This window comes from Bombus fervidus, unplaced genomic scaffold (assembly GCF_041682495.2).
Source record: "Bombus fervidus isolate BK054 unplaced genomic scaffold, iyBomFerv1 scaffold0020, whole genome shotgun sequence".
NCBI classification, from domain to species: domain Eukaryota; kingdom Metazoa; phylum Arthropoda; class Insecta; order Hymenoptera; family Apidae; genus Bombus; species Bombus fervidus.
The window spans coordinates 3,659,137-3,665,511 of NW_027212583.1; positions in this window are offsets into that span (position 1 = coordinate 3,659,137).

The window sequence follows — 6,375 nt, forward strand, 5'->3', positions numbered from 1 at the left end:
CATGTCGCCTTATTATATGACATTATACGTCATGACGCAATACTATATGACGTTATACGTTATGACGCATTACTATATGACGTTATACGTTATGACGTATTACTATATGACGTTATACGTTAAACCGTAATTCCATGCGACGCTATACGTTAAACCGTAATTCTACATGACGTTATATGCAAAACCGTATTTCTATATGACGTTATACGGTATGACGCATTACTGTATGACGTTGTAAGTTATGACGCAATACTATATGACGTTATACGTTATGACGCATTACTATATTTCGTTATACGTTATGACGCATTACGATATGACGTTATACGTTATGACGCATTGCTATATGGCGTTATACGTTAAACCGGAATTCTATATGACGTTATACGTCATGTCGCCTTATTATATGACATTATACGTCATGACGCAATACTATATGACGTTATACGTTATGACGCATTACTATATGACGTTATACGTTATGACGTATTACTATATGACGTTATACGTTAAACCGTAATTCTATGCGACGCTATACGTTAAACCGTAATTCTACATGACGTTATATGCAAAACCGTAATTCTATATGACGTTATACGGTATGACGCATTACTGTATGACGTTATACGTTAACCCGTAATTCTGTATGATGTTATACGTTATGACGCAATACTATATGGCGTTATACGTTATGACGCATTACTATATGACGTTATACGTTATGACGTATTACTATGCGACGTAATACGTTATGCCGTAATTCTATGTGACGCTATACGTTATGACGCATTACTATATGACGTTATACGTTAAAGCGTAATTCTGTATGACGTTATACGTTATGACGCATTGCTATATGGCGTTATACGTTATGACGTATTACTATGAGACGTTATCCGTTATGACGTAATGCTATACGACGTTATACGGTATGACGAATTACTGTATGACGTTATACGTTATGACGCATTACTATATGACGTTATACGTTAAACCGTAATTCTATGTGACGCTATACGTTATGACGCATTACTATATGATGTTTTACGTTATTACGCATTACTATATGACGTTATACGTTATGGCGTATTACTACGTGACGTTAAACATTATGCCGTAATTCTATATGACGTTACACGTTATGACGCATTGCTATATGGCGTTATACGTTAAACCGGAATTCTATATGACTTTATACGTTATGACACATTGCTATATGGCGTTATACGTTAAACCGGAATTCTATGTGACGCTATACGTTATGACGCATTACTATATGATGTTTTACGTTATTACGCATTACTATATGACGATATATGTTATGACGCATTACTATATGGCGTTATTCGTTATGACGCATTACTATATGACGTTATACGTTATGACGCATTACTATATGACGTTATACGTCATGTCGCCTTATTATATGACATTATTCGTCATGACGCAATACTATATGACGTTATACGTTATGACGTATTACTATATGACGTTATACGATATGACGCATTACTATATGATGTTATACGTTATGACGCAATACTATATGGCGTTATACGTTATGACGCATTACTATATGACGTTATACGTTGTGACGTACTTCTATGTGACGTTATACGTTATGACGTAATTCTATATGACGTTGTACGTCATGACGCCTTACTATATGGCGATATACGTTATGACGCATTACTATATGTCGTTATACGTTATGACGCATTACTACGTGACGTTATACGTTACGACGTAATTCTATATGACGTTATACGTCATGTCGCCTTATTATATGACATTATACGTCATGACGCAATACTATATGACGTTATACGTTATGACGCATTACTATATGACGTTATACGTTATGACGTATTACTATATGACGTTATACGTTAAACCGTAATTCCATGCGACGCTATACGTTAAACCGTAATTCTACATGACGTTATATGCAAAACCGTAATTCTATATGACGTTATACGGTATGACGCATTACTGTATGACGTTGTAAGTTATGACGCAATACTATATGACGTTATACGTTATGACGCATTACTATATTTCGTTATACGTTATGACGCATTACGATATGACGTTATACGTTATGACGCATTGCTATATGGCGTTATACGTTAAACCGGAATTCTATATGACGTTATACGTCATGTCGCCTTATTATATGACATTATACGTCATGACGCAATACTATATGACGTTATACGTTATGACGCATTACTATATGACGTTATACGTTATGACGTATTACTATATGACGTTATACGTTAAACCGTAATTCTATGCGACGCTATACGTTAAACCGTAATTCTACATGACGTTATATGCAAAACCGTAATTCTATATGACGTTATACGGTATGACGCATTACTGTATGACGTTATACGTTAAACCGTAATTCTGTATGATGTTATACGTTATAACGCAATACTATATGGCGTTATACGTTATGACGCATTACTATATGACGTTATACGTTATGACGTATTACTATGCGACGTAATACGTTATGCCGTAATTCTATGTGACGCTATACGTTATGACGCATTACTATATGACGTTATACGTTAAACCGTAATTCTGTATGACGTTATACGTTATGACGAATTGCTATATGGCGTTATACGTTATGACGTATTACTATGAGACGTTATCCGTTATGACGTAATGCTATACGACGTTATACGGTATGACGAATTACTGTATGACGTTATACGTTATGACGCATTACTATATGACGTTATACGTTAAACCGTAATTCTATGTGACGCTATACGTTATGACGCATTACTATAAGATGTTTTACGTTATTACGCATTACTATATGACGTTATACGTTATGGCGTATTACTACGTGACGTTAAACATTATGCCGTAATTCTATATGACGTTACACGTTATGACGCATTGCTATATGGCGTTATACGTTAAACCGGAATTCTATATGACTTTATACGTTATGACACATTGCTATATGGCGTTATACGTTAAACCGGAATTCTATATGATGTTATACGTTATGACGCATTACTGTATGACGTTAGACGTTAAACCGTAATTCTATATGACGTTATACGGTTTTACGAATTACTGTATGACGTTATACGTTAAACCGTAATTCTATATGACGTTATACGCAAAACCGTAATTCTGCGTGACGTTATACGTTGTGACGTACTTCTATGTGACGTTATACGTTATGACGTAATTCTATATGACGTTGTACGTCATGACGCCTTACTATATGGCGATATACGTTATGACGCATTACTATATGTCGTTATACGTTATGACGCATTACTACGTGACGTTATACGTTACGACGTAATTCTATATGACGTTATACGTCATGTCGCCTAATTATATGATTTTATACGTCATGACGCAATACTATATGACGTTATACGTTATGACGCATTACTATATGACGTTATACGTTATGACGTATTACTATATGACGTTATACGTTAAACCGTAATTGTATGCGACGCTATACGTTAAACCGTAATTCTACATGACGTTATATGCAAAACCGTAATTCTATATGACGTTATACGTCATGTCGCCTTATTATATGACGTTATACGTCATGACGCAATACTATATGTTCTTATACGTTATGACGCAATACTATATGGCGTTAGACGTTATGACGCATTACTATATGACGTTATACGTTATGACGTATTACTATGCGACGTTATACGTTATGCCGTAATTCTATGTGACGCTATACGTTATGACGCATTACTATATGACGTTACACGTTATGACGCATTGCTATATGGCGTTATACGTTATGACGCATTACTATATGACGTTATACGTAACACCGTAATTCTATATGACGTTATACGTTATGACGCATTGCTATATGGCGTTATACGTTAAACCGGAATTCTATATGACGTTATACGTCATGTCGCCTTATTATATGACATTATACGTCATGACGCAATACTATATGACGTTATACGTTATGACGCATTACTATATGACGTTATACGTCATGTCGCCTTATTATATGACGTTATACGTCATGACGCAATACTATATGATCTTATACGTTATGACGCAATACCATATGGCGTTATACGTTATGACGCATTACTATATGACGTTATACGTTATGACGTATTACTATGCGACGTTATACGTTATGCCGTAATTCTATGTGACGCTATACGTTATGACGCATTACTATATGACGTTATACGTTATGACGCATTGCTATATGGCGTTATACGTTATGACGCATTACTATATGACGTTATACGTAACACCGTAATTCTATATGACGTTATACGTTATGACGCATTGCTATATGGCGTTATACGTTACACCGGAATTCTATATGACGTTATACATCATGTCGCCTTATTATATGACGTTATACTTCATGACGCAATACTATATGATGTTATACGTTATGACGCAGTACTATATGGCGTTATACGTTATGACGCATTACTATATGACGTTATACGTTATGACGTATTACTATGCGACGTTATGCGTTATGCCGTAATTCTATGTGACGCTATACGTTATGACGCATTACTATATGACGTTATACGTTAAACCGTAATTCTGTATGACGTTATACGTTATGACGCATTGCTATATGGCGTTATACGTTATGACGTATTACTATGAGACGTTATCCGTTATGACGTAATGCTATACGACGTTATACGGTATGACGAATTACTGTATGACGTTATACGTTAAACCGTAATTCTATGTGACGCTATACGTTATGACGCATTACTATATGATGTTTTACGTTATTACGCATTACTATATGACGTTATACGTTATGGCGTATTACTACGTGACGTTATACATTATGCCGTAATTCTATATGACGTTATACGTTTTGACGCATTACTGTATGACGTTGTAAGTTATGACGCAATACTATATGACGTTTTACGTTATGACGCATTACTATATTTCGTTATACGTTATGACGCATTACTATATGACGTTATACGTTATGACGCATTGCTATATGGCGTTATACGTTATGACGCATTACTATATGACGTTATACGTAACACCGTAATTCTATATGACGTTATACGTTATGACGCATTGCTATATGGCGTTATACGTTAAACCGGAATTCTATATGACGTTATACGTCATGTCGCCTTATTATATGACGTTATACGTCATGTCGCCTTATTATATGACGTTATACGTAATGACGCAATACTATATGATCTTATACGTTATGACGCAATACTATATGGCGTTATACGTTATGACGCATTACTATATGACGTTATACGCTATGACGTATTACTATGCGACGTTATACGTTATGCCGTAATTCTATGTGACGCTATACGTTATGACGCATTACTATATGACGTTATACGTTATGACGCATCGCTATATGGCGTTATACGTTATGACGCATTACTATATGACGTTATACATTATGACGTATTACTATGCGACGTTATGCGTTATGCCGTAATTCTATGTGACGCTATACGTTATGACGCATTACTATATGACGTTATACGTTAAACCGTAATTCTGTATGACGTTATACGTTATGACGCATTGCTATATGGCGTTATACGGTATGACGTATTACTATGAGACGTTATCCGTTATGACGTAATGCTATACGACGTTATACGGTATGACGAATTACTGTATGACGTTATACGTTAAACCGTAATTCTATGTGACGCTATACGTTATGACGCATTACTATATGATGTTTTACGTTATTACGCATTACTATATGACGTTATACGTTATGGCGTATTACTATGAGACGTTATCCGTTATGACGTAATGCTATACGACGTTATACGGTATGACGAATTACTGTATGACGTTATACGTTATGACGCATTGCTATATGGCGTTATACGTTATGACGTATTACTATGAGACGTTATCCGTTATGACGTAATGCTATACGACGTTATACGGTATGACGAATTACTGTATGACGTTATACGTTATGACGCATTACTATATGACGTTATACGTTAAACCGGAATTCTATATGACTTTATACGTTATGACACATTGCTATATGGCGTTATACGTTAAACCGGAATTCTATATGATGTTATACGTTATGACGCATTACTGTATGACGTTAGACGTTAAACCGCAATTCTGTATGACGTTATACGTTATGACGTTTTACTATGTGACGTTATACGTTATGCCGTAATTCTATATGACGTTATACGGTATTACGAATTACTGTATGACGTTCTACGTTATGGCGTATTACTACGTGACGTTAAACATTATGCCGTAAGTCTATATGACGTTATACGTTATGACGCATTGTTATATGGCGTTATACGTTAAACCGGAATTCTA